The sequence below is a fragment of the Cynocephalus volans genome, chromosome 4 (assembly GCF_027409185.1).
Source record: "Cynocephalus volans isolate mCynVol1 chromosome 4, mCynVol1.pri, whole genome shotgun sequence".
Taxonomy (NCBI): Eukaryota; Metazoa; Chordata; class Mammalia; order Dermoptera; family Cynocephalidae; genus Cynocephalus; species Cynocephalus volans.
The window spans coordinates 84,540,513-84,553,344 of record NC_084463.1 but is presented as its reverse complement, the minus strand read 5'-3'; positions in this window follow the sequence as shown (position 1 = coordinate 84,553,344).

Sequence of the window (12,832 nt, the reverse complement as noted above, 5' to 3'; positions counted from 1 at the left end):
ATATATTATATAGTTATATGTTTAATAAATATTCTATACATTGATATATATATATTATTGTATCTGTATATATTATAGTTATATATTTAATATATATTCTATATATTGATATATATCATATATATTCAGAGTCTTGCATATATATTTACATATATATGTGTGTAAATACATAAACATATATATAGCGTGAAGTTGTTAGTTTCTGTCAGTTGAAGTGAAATCCTTTCCTCTGCTTGTCCTCTCTTTCTAATAGATGGATGTGAAAGTGTTTTGTAAAGGATGACCATAGACATATGTGGTAATATATTTATCAGTGTTTGAAATAATAAAATGGAAAATGTCATAGAGTTCAACATTGAGCTCTTTCTTTAGCATATGCTCTGGAGACGACTTTTAACATGGTTTACAATTGGATACTAGTAACAGAGAGAATAATTCTTATTAATAATTTGAATCTCAGCCATACTACTTACCATTTGCATTACTTTGGGCAGGTAATCTAATCTCTCATGCTCTTCATCTGTGAAGTGGGAGTAACAATACCTGAAAAGAACTGTAGTAAAGATAAAATGGATTGTTCTACGCAAAGCACTTTGCACTATTTTTCATTTGTTGACGCTATTATGAACAGAAGCTCAAGAAAGCGAATTCATTGATATTTTAACTTTTTACTTCAAGGTTTTCCTTCAGCTGATAATACAGTTTGTGTGCAACAGAAAAAGTTGATGGCTCAGCACCACCAGACAGCAGCTGGGAAGGAAGTCTGAGTGCCCTACAATGTTGGACCTGGCTTTGCTGGAAACTTTTCTACCCAGTTAAGAATCTATTTTAATTCTATCTCTTTTTTTGGGGGGGGACCTTTTTTTTAAGGAAAAAAAAATTATAGAGGATGATGGAAAAAGTAAAATCTCTTGTACCAGCAGGAAATAAAACCACAGGTGGTAGAGGTAAATATTATTATATCTTTAAAATTGGCCAGTGTACTGTGTACAATTAGAAATCTTTTAAACAATGATAGAAAATTTAAAAACTTGTGGGTGTTAGTTTGTTAATCTTTTTTTTTTTTAGAATGTGTCCTTTATTTTTGCATTAGAAAAGTCAAGATGTACATCCATTCCAACAATAAAGTGACAAGAAATTACAATGTAATTGGCTCTCCCAGGGGAGTAGTGGAACCAGGAAAGTGATTCATCCGTTCAGCTCATAGTTCATTATGTTTCAGTTCCATAGGCACTATTTGGTTATATATTTCTTGCCAAAACAGATACCATTAAATTGTGCATGCTTGTTACAAACAGCTAGTGCTTTCTCCTAGGAATCAAGAATATTGATATCCTTCCAATGAGTATTAAACAATATACAACTGGCTATTGAATTTTATTGAGTACCTATTTTGTGCCAGCTCTGTGTTATGCACTGGGATTGGACTGATAAAAAAAAGGCATAGACCAGGGACAAGGAGTTCACAGTTTTGGAGGGAAGTCATACATTTAAGAGTGGGAAAGAAAAGGAACTAGAAAAATTTCATAGAGTGAGAAAATCTATGATCTGTTCCTTGAAACCTGAGTAGAAGGAGTAGGAAGTGGAGAACACACTGTGTGGCCACTATGTTCTTTTTGAGTACTGGAAACAAAGTCGTAAGTAAGTTAAGAGGAGTAATAAAAAATTAAGTAAAGTTGTGAATAAGGTTAATTTTATTCTTTCATGTCTACTTATGTATTTCTAATTATAGCAATACATTGAAATATACGTTTGCTTTATCACATTTTTATACTTTCTTCAGATAGAAGAAACATATTAAAATCAGAAATAACTCATCTGTACAAGGTTTTAGGAATCTTTCTATTTTTCTTTGAGTCATGAGTGCTCCGTGTTTAGATGCTGCTGAGTCATTTGAAATTTGCTCTGTTATTGACATGAAATGACAAATAATCTTGGAATGAGGCTATCTAAACAGATATGTCATTCTTGGAGGTCACAAAGATTCATGGGTGTTTGGTGGCATTGATTTTCAGAGCGGAGCAGCTGATGTTGTTCATGAAATTGTGAGGAGCTTTGGGACACTGTAAAAGGAAGGCAATATATGTGAAGTGTAAGAAGGCCAACTTCTCAGTCTTAGTTTAGTCTTCTGCAAAGTGAGCGTAAAAATACTACCTTATAGGTCTGCGTAAATGGTCAACTGAGAGAACATGTAAACCATATCGTTTTAGTAGATCGAGTACTTTGTAGCACAAAGTAGTTTTCAGTAAATAGTGGCTCTATGACTTATGTTGGTTAGTTCATTATATTGCATATTTATTTTTGTATTTATTTATACAGTATTTAATTATTGATATTTATATATTAAATTTTAACCTATGTTAAAGGAATTATACTGTTATTGGTTGCTCTTGGCAACTAAGGAGATGAAGACAGGTTTCCTCACTGGAAAGGATAGAGTGGACTTAAAGCTTCCTAGTTAGAGAACTGTAAGCAGAAGTTCCTCAGGCTCTTCCAGCCTCACACCTCAGGTCAAGTGTACTAAGTAACTGAAGAGATAAGTGCTCTACTCAGAAAAATATTGATCTTGTTGTCCAGTGAGATTCTGTCAGAAGTTTGGTATCTCTGTTCACACACCCCCAACCCTGGTTTGTTCTCAAGAAATTAGGTTTATACTCTTAGCATCATCACTTTAGTCACTTTAGAATCTTTATATGAAAACCAAAACAAAATTTAGTTCAAACAGTTGTTTTTAAAATAATCATTACACATTGAGAACAGAAAGTCCATTCCCTTTGCTGGCCTTGCAAACAAGGTGTCTGGAGGCTATAAAACGTAGTCCATATATTTTTAGCAACAATAAAAACAATGGTAAAAGAATGTAAAGTTTGCATGGTACTTATTTTCTCAAAGAAACAGTCTTTTCATATATGTTACCTCTTTTGAACTCATAGCAACCAGTGAGAAGTTTCCCTTGTTATTGCTGTTCTCATTTAATAGATAAATTAGCCATGGTTTAGAGAACCAAGTTATTCGCTCAAGGGTATACAGCTAGTCTGTAGCGAAATAAGAGAATTAGGGCCAAACTCAAATTTCTGGCTACCAGTCCACCAAAGCATGATGTGTTCATTTAAAATAAAATGCAAAGGTGTTCATTTTTTTCCCCCACAGCTATCTTATACTTAAGAAAACAAAACAATGGAGACCTGAATGTACATAGTTCATGAAATACGTAGTGTTTAAACTTATTACAAAAAGTTTTATGATTCTGCAAGAAAATTCCTGTGGAAAATACAAAACATCCATGTGACAATTATAGAGTATGACAAAATAATGGTATAATAAATAATAATGAATAGGAAATTTGAATAATACTATTAAACCGGGCAAAAATAGAACACTGGAGTCAACAGCTATAAGATACATGGTCTTAATAAGCACACATAAACTATTTACTAAAATAATGACAACTTACAATTTTTGGAGCACTGACTAAGTGATTTATAAACATTATTTTATTTAATCCTCCCAATAATCAAGTGGTGTCTTCATCTTTACTCTGTTATTCCCTGTACACAAGGAATAGAGATGAAGAAATGGAAGAAATAAGTTTGAATAACTTTCTCTCAGTCACATTTGTGCTAAGTTAGAGAACCAGGGTTTGAAACCAGATCTTTCTTTAACTCCAAAGTTAGTGTTTATAACCTCAAACCCTACGCCCTCACTATTGACTTAACATAGTTTTCAGCAGCAGCAGCAGACATTGCTATTTAACTGAGTCCCTGTTGATCAGTTCTGGCAGAGAATGGAGTGAAATCACTCAACCAGCTGAGCTTGAACAACTGTTCATGTGATGTCAGAACAATAGGGAAGAGTTCTAAAGGATTTTCTCTCATTTATATCTACTCTCACAACACTGACTGCATCTCACATTTTTTTTCTTTCATTCTAGGTAGCTGTAGACCACCAATGACTTCCTATGCATAGCCAATCATTATAAGCCTGTTAGAATATTTTATAAAACTTGCAGGATTTTTACTATGTCTGCATTTTCCCCTTCTAATCTAACTGCGCTGTTTTGTTCTGTCAAATCGGCTTTAAAATCTTGCAAAAAGAAATTATATGATTAAAAATTCTTACCACAATTTGCTCTTCCCAAACAACCACTAAAGAGTTTTTTTTGTTGTTGTTGCTGTTGTTGTTTTTCCAATTTGGCTTAGAGATATCTTGGGTATAGTATGGCTTTTTTCAGCATTTACATATACACCCATATATTTTAGGATAGAGGCCTAGAAGAACAATTTTGTTTGCAAGCTGGGATGTAGAAGAATTCGGTCTTCTTGGTTCTCCTGAGTTGGCAGAGGTAGATAATTTGCTAAAGTAAAAATTTTCATAATATTATAACAGTTAGGACTTAACTGTTAAGCATGTAAAGATAACAAGTGAGTCTAGTGAGAAAATACTTTTTTTCCAAAAAATCTGAAGCAACATATCCTCATTCAAAAATCAACAGTAAAAATCTCTTGTCTCTATAGAACTAAGGGTTTTTTTGTTTGTTTGTTTTGTTTTGAGCTATTTAGAGCCATTTAATGTCAATTGTCAAAATTAATTTATCTATTTCCTGGGATAAGTAGATATACTTGAAGCCAAACTCAAAACATGTTTTATTTCTATCATGATTCTATTATGATTTCTAAAATAGTTTACAAAGCTAACCTCATTTAAATGCCCTTTGAGCTTGTACAGTAGGGTATACTTTTCACATTTATCTTCACTATATAATAATGATCTACTTCATATCAAATCATAATAAAAGTGAGGCAGAAAGTTCCAGAACAGAATATTTATTAGGTCCCTTGTAAAGTAATTTTACCTGCATGTATTTTTGGCTTTGTGGAATAGAGCATTACCTGTAAAGTTAAAATATGCAAGGTTAATATTTATTCCATTGACTTCCAGTCATGCTGTAAATATTTATTTGACTTCTGATATACTCCAGGTATTATGTGAAGCCCTTTCAACTTCAATTTTCTCTGAAAAAAAATCCTGTGCTCCTGTAGATATGGCTGAAGCTTTTACAAGAAAGATTTCGGCTGGTGTCAGGAAGAGTATAAATATTTTGAGGCTGTGATTTGTATCTTTTAAATTATTTTTACCACTTAGATTTTATTAAATATTTTTTTCTATTTTTATCATACAGTCAGAATGCTTAGGAAATAGCATGTTTTAATGACTCAAAATCCACATTGATATCTCAAAAAAAGTTTGCTACACTTTTTTGACAGTATTCTAAAAATGTGCAATTATCAATCTTCACCAGTAGGTGGTGTCTTCCTACAGGGTGAGCTTGACTTCATGTTCAGGATAGAGACAAGATTTAACTTCCTACATTTTTTAAGGTATAAATTTGAAATAACACATTCCCTGCTGTCTTGCTACGACAAAGGCTACTGCGAGGCTAATGTCTCGAATCCTGCTCACAGCACCAATTGTCTAGCTCTTAATCCTGTTCATGATGCCAATAAAGCAAGGTGACCACGCTAGTTGTCGGGGCTCTTTTACCTGCTGGTCATCCTGCACCCACTGGGCCGATGGTCGAACTAGGGCTGGGTCTGGAGCTCCCAGACCCCTCAAGCCCATTCACAGACTGAGTCACAAATCCTTCACACGCCAGGCTGGGTCCCCAGACCCCTCCACGCCAGGCTGGGTCACCAGACCCCTTCACGCAGGTCTGTAAGCTAGGTAACCAGCCAAAAGGTCCTTGGAAGTTGTAGGTCTGGAAAAAACATGGCCATGCAGGGCGGGTGCCAGAGGCAGTAAAAACCAGCCAAAGAGGCGCTGAGCAGGCGCACTCACTCCACCCACACAACGTTTACCAAACGACCCTGAATGTCCTCCGAGGGGAGGGGAGCCTGATCAAATTGTGCCATTTTCCCAACACCTGTCAATCAGGCAAGTTTCTCTGCCTAAATAATGAAATGTTCATGGGAAGATTGCCACTAAAAGGTCTCTTAGGTCATTCATGTTTGCTAAGAGGGTTTTTTGAAGGATAAACTACAATATGGACAAGAAATTAACTCCTTTTCCCTTTACCATAAGTACATGGTCAGTTTCATCTTAAATGTTAGTCTTAAAAAACGCTTATTGTTTCTTACCAATAACATTTACTGAAATTCTTTCAAACCAACTCTCTTTGGAGAATCTTAAATGTCAAATCTGTGGTTAACATGGGCCAACCTAATTCAGAAATCCGCATACAGTAAATGTGGATGTGCATTTGGGGGGAGGGGAGAGGTCAAGTCATATAAACATGCATATATATATATACATATTTTTTTCTTTTTTATTATAGCAGAAGTCCAGACTCCTTCAAGAGAGTAGTGTGGTCTATATTGATGCTGATTCATCTATAGAGGTTGAATATAATTTGTCTCATAAGAAAAGATGTGATTATGCTAGGAGAAGCAGTTTAGTTCATAATGGGAGGCAATCTACTAACATGTGGTTAGGGAATCTGCTGCTGGTTTGTTAGCCTGTTCCTTCTGACTCACAGCAGTGTGGAAGCCATAGTTGAGAGATTTTTTTTTTTTTTTTCATTTTCTTTACACTGTGAAGTGCTAATTCAGGAAATCTGCATTCCTTGATTTGCTCCATCTGGCAGGTTACCTTGTATATAGAAGGAATTTATTAAATACTTGTTGAATAAATAAGTCATGGATCTAAATATTTTTATGATTTCGAATGGGGTAGAAAATTATCATTTAAATTTAAACCTGTTTCATCATAATATCATGCATACCAATTTTGAAAAAATACCGATTTGCAACATTTCATTTATCACCAAGTATTTTAGTTTATTTATTTTGAGTTTAACAAATATTTACTGAGCTCCTCTCTGCACAATGTACTCTTCCAGGGGTTCAGAAGAATCAGAGATTAGTAGAGAACACACCAAACATGTTCTTTGTGTATAATGTTCTCTTTATAGCTAGTTTTTTTCTATTTTATTTATTTTTAATTTATTTATGTATTATTATTATTTTACATTCTAAAATGCTGTTGCAGAACAGTTAGGGGGAAGAGGGAGGGGAGGGGGAGGAGGATAGAAGGAGGAGGGAGAACGGGGGGCCGTGATCAAGACCTTGGCCCCACCTTGATTTTGGCAGGGGAGCCCAGGGGGCTTCCAGCCCCGGCTAGCTCTTTGCTGGGATGGATGCAGACATTATGGGGGCGTGGGCTGAGAACTTTAGCCCCCGACCCCCTATTGCTAGGTTTTTAAGATTTGATTTTTCATGTATTTATAACTATTAATGTGTTTTTCTGATTATGTAATTTCCTGGCTTGAAATGCTTGCTTGTGACCCCATCATTTTCAGGATCAAGAGCATACCTCATAACATGGCAGAAGGGAAGAAGGTGCATTTGGAAAGAGGCAAAGCATCACAGTCAACCTCACTTCATAACAACCTGCTCTCTCTGGAACTAATCCATTCCCATGAGAACTAATCCAGTTGTGCGAGAGGGAGAACCCACTCTCTCCTGTGAGAGTTAACGCGGTCCAGCAAGAGCCAGTAATGTCTCTACACCTAATCACCCTTTACACCGCCACATCTGCAACCAAATTTCCAACACATGCATTCTGGGGGACACACTTAAACAATAGCACTAACCACACAAACCACTCATAATTAATCTACTTTCCAAAGGTACTAAGGTCCTCTGTTAGGATTGTTTCCATTATGCTGACATTCGTATACAGTGTAGAATTTAGCTCACACAAGTGCCAACAATATAGTAGGTCCTGTCTTAAATGCTTTACTTGTAAAAATTTATTTAATACTCACCTTAACCCTGTGAAGTAAATATGCTTTATTATCTCTGTTTTATTGAAGAGGGAACTGAGATTCAGAACGGTAAATTAATTTTCCCAAGGTCACATGGCTACTGAAAGGTTGAGCTTAGACTCAAATCCAGCTGGTCTGTTCCAACTTTTTCCTTCTAACCACTACCCTCTATTGCTTCTCACTCCCTTCTACAGGTTTTTGGTATTATATTACAGATAAATGATTCTGCCACTGGACTTTTTGCATTCAGCAACATATTTTAGAAAACTTCCCATGTCAGTACATATGGATCTATTTCACTTGGAAAACAAACATTCCACAATGTATTCAATAGGACAGTTTATGTACCAGTACTCTAGTTGATGGTTAGATTGCTTCAGTCTGTTGCAGTAAAGATCCTTTTATTTGCATACCTGTTTCTATATAAGGTTAGGGGAGGGTAGAGAGCTACAAGCATAATTATTTAGACTTGAATATGTGCAATTAATATATTAAACCTAACCCCTTCCCTAATTGATACTCTTGTAAGCACTTTTTATGTTTTAAAATTCTTAAAATGGAAAACCTTATGTTATATATATTTTACCACCATAAAAAAAGAGTTGAAACATACAAAAAAGAGGAGAAAAACAGGGGGAAAAAAACTTACATTGGCTATTTGTGCACATTTATTCTTCCAGATGAGTTCTAGAATTTTAAAATCAACTTTTCAAGTTCCATAACCAATTCTGCTGGTGTGTCACTATTTATTTTTAAAGCCTCATCTTTTTCTGTTTCCAGACATGGATATTCTAAGGTTTTGGATAAAAGCTACTTGTCATCCTTTGAGTGTATCATGTGTTTTTATATTTCTTGGCATTTGTACAGGCTTTGCCCTTCGCTGAAAGTACCATTTATTTTTGGCCCAGCTGTCTGTTTCTGGTTCTAGAAAACTCAGTTCAAGAGTCACCCCCTTGATGAAGTTGTCTTAACTTCCTCTCCCCCACACCCTCCTCCTGAGTCGGCCTCTGGTCCCTGTGCTCCCAAGGCCTCCCAAGAGCACCTCTCCTGGCTGATTCTCTTGACTCTCACACCTGCCAGCCCTTGAACTCCTGAGGAATGGGAATGCCATGTCTGTTCTCTATTCAGAACCATCTAGAAAGCAACTGGCTCACAAATTCATTTTCACAACAAATATTTATATTAGGTAAGTGCTAAATGCTAGGACCATTTGAAGCACGGGGAGGCTTTGGCAGCAAATTAAATAAAGCACCTGGTCCCATGAAACTCATTTTCTAGTGGGAGGACAGATAATAAAAATACAAATATTTGATATGTTAGGTAGATGAATAATACGAAGAAAAATAAGCCAAGGTTAAGAGAGAAATGGAGTGGTTAAGACAGGGAGTGGGGAAGAGTGTGCTGTTTGGTAGGGTGGTCAGGGGAAACCTCTTAGAAAATGTGACATTAGACCAGAGGAGGAATAAGGCACACAGATATAATGCAGAACACTGATCCAGGCTGAGGGAACAGTGTGTGCAAAGACCCTGAGGCAGTATTCTTGGGCACAGTAAAGAGAGGAAGATTTGGAGAGGTGACCTGGGGTTGTTTCATGTGTGGCACTGTGGGCCATGGTGAAGATGAGGATTTTATAGAGTGAGGTGGGGAACCCTTGGAGAGCTTTAATTGAATTTAGTTTTTAAAAGGATCATTCTACTTAGAGAATTAGGAATGGTTTTGAATAAATTAATAACAGAGAGAAATTAAATTAAAAAACAATCTATCCTTTCCCTATTTTTCAGGAAACTTCATTCTGAGAGTTGATTGTACACCACTGACATATACCTTGGCATATAACTTAACAAAAGAGGTAAAAGTGCTTACATACAAAATCTAAGTTCTACAAATGATGTTTTCTTGAGGTGCCATTATTATCTTAAACCTTGGGGTTTTTTATAACTTGTTTTATATATACATCTGATAAATACATATTTTATACATATATAATAAATATCCATTCTATAGAGCATCACATCTAACAAACTGTTTACACATTTCCTCATTCCTCCCAACACCACTGTAAGGCAGCCTCTAGATAGCATTATGTCTACCATCTCCACTTTGAAAACAAGGAAACTGAGCTCATAAAACATCAGCCACCAAAGTCACACAACTTGTATAGTAGCTGAACCATGACTTGGTCCCATGGTTTTACTCCTTAAATTTAAAACTGGTTTGTACTTCTTAAATTACTAATAGTGATTAATTCAGGACACATGGAGAGTTCTAACTGATTGAGAAGAATATGCATAAAAACACCAAGTGCTGACTTCCAGGGGCAAACCAGTTTGAGTCAGAGGTTAGGTGAGACTATGTAGCTCCCTTTAATAACTTCTGAATTTAGGTAAAATTAATTTTTTTCCTCAATAAAGAACACATTTTTTAAAAAATTTTATTTTGTCGATATACATTGTGGCTGATTATTGCTCCGCATCACCAAAACCTCCCTCCCTTCTCCCTCCCCCCTCCCCCCCAACAACATCCTTTCTGTTTGCTTGTCGTATCAACTTCAAGTAATTGTGGTTGTTATATCTCCTTCCCCCACCCCCGGTTTTTTTGTGTGTGTGTTGATATTAGAATTCATTCTTGGTTTTGTACATTCTGTGGGTTTGGACAAATGCATAATGACATCTATTAGAAATAAAACATGCCCTTAAAGTTAAATGTGCTCCACTCATTCATCCCCACCCCCTGCAACCCTTGGAAATTGCTGATCATTTTACTGTCTCCATAGTTTTGCCTTTTCCAGAATGTCATATAGTTGAAAGCAGATAGTACGTAGATTTTTTAGAGTGATAACTTTCACTAAGTAATGCATTTAAGATTCCTCCATGTCTTTTCATGGACTGATTTCTCATTTTGTTTTAGCACTGAATATCGTTTCATCATCTAGATGTACCACAGTTTATTTATCAGTTCACCCAGTGAAGGACATCTGACTGCTTCCAAGTTTTGGTAATTATGAATAAAGCTGCTATTAACATTCATGTGCAGGTTTTTGTGTGGAAATAAATTTTCAACTCCTTTGGTTAAATATCAAGGAGCATGATTGCTGGATCATATATACGGTAAGAGAATGTTTAGTTTTGTCAGAAACTGCCAAACTGCCTTCCAAAGTGGTTGTACCATTTTGCATTCCCACCAGCAATGAATCAGAATTTCTGTTGTTCCACATGCTTGCCAGCATTTGTTGTTGTCAGCGTTGTGGATTTTGGTTCATCTAAAAGATGTGTAGTTATATCTCATTGCTGTTTTACTTTGCATTTCTCTGATAACATATGATGCTTATCATCTTCTCATATGCTTATTTGCCATTTGTATACATTTTTTGGTGAGGTGTCAGTTAAAATTTGACCCTTTTTTTTAAATTGGGTTCTTTGTTTTCTTATTATTGGGACTTAAAGAATTCTCTGTATACTTTAGACAGCAGTCTGTTATCAGATGTGTCTTCTGCAAATATTTTTTCCCCGTCTGTGGCTTGTCTTCGCATTCCTTTGACATTACTTTTCGCAGAGCAGAAGTATTTAATTTAAAAGGAGCCCAGATTATGAATTAATTCTTTCATAGATTGTGCTTATGTTATTGTATCTAAAAAATCACTACACCCAAGTTCATGTAGGTGTTCTTCTCTATTATCTTCTAGGAGTCTTACAGTTTTTGCATTTTACTTTCGGGTCTAATCTGTTTAGAGTTAAACTTTGTGAAGATTGTAAAGTTTCTATCTAGATTCATCTTTCTGCATGCAGATGTCCGGTGGTTCCAGCACCACTTGCTGAAAAAACTGTCTTTTCTCCATTGTATAGTCTTTGATCTTTGTGAAAGATTCATTGACTGTCTATATGTCAGTCTATGTATAGGCGTGCTCTTTTGTTTTACTGATCTCTTTACTTATTCTATCCTCAATACCACACTGTCTTGTAACTGTAGCTTTATTGTAAGTCTCGAAGTTGGATGATGTCATTCCTCCAAATCTGTTCTTATTCAATATTTTTTTCATGATAGTACATTACTATTTATTTTATCAAAGGCTTTCCATTGTATACTATTAAAACTGATATTAAGTTTCTTGATGTAAAATAATGTTTATTTCTTTTCTGATTACCAAACTAGGAGATGCTTTTTATAGAAAATTATTAAATAGAAGAATAAAAATATCACCCACAATACCACTCTGAGATAAAAAATTTGTTAGGCTTCTATCCGGTCCCTCTTATAACTCACTCATCTCTCTTTTGTTTTTTTTCTATTATTATCCTCCATTTCACTTTCTTTAATTGACACATAATAATTATAAATGTTTATGAGGTACAGTGAGATGTTTTGATATGTATATACATTGTGTAACAATCAAATCAAGGTATTTAGCATTTCCATCATCTCAAACATTCATCTTTTTTTTAGTGACAACATTCAAAATCCTCTCTTCTAGCTCCTTTGAAATATACTATACAATATTGTTGACTATAATTATCCTTCTGTGCAATAGCAGATTTATTTGCAGAACTTATTTCTCTTGTCTAACTGTGGCCCTATACCCATTAACTAAACTTCCCCCTTCCCTTCCTTTTCCTCCCTTCTCCAGCCTCAGGTAACCACTATTGTACACTCTACTTCTATGAAATCAGCTTTTTTAGATTCCTCATATGAATGATATCATGCGGCGTTTGTCTTTTTGTGCTTGCCTCACCTCACTTGATATAATGTCCTACAAGTTCATCCATGTTGCTGAAAATTACAGGATTTAGATTTTTTGTTGTTGTTTTTTTTATGACCGAATAGTATTTTATTGTGTATATATACCACAATTTCTTTATCCATTCATCTGTTAATGGACACTCGTGTTAATTCCATATCTTGGCTATTGTGAATGAGCACACACTTTTATTTCTGGGTTATTTATTCTGTTTCCTTTGTCTATGTTTCTATTATTATGCCAGTATAATGCTGATTTGGCTACTATAAGTTTTTAAT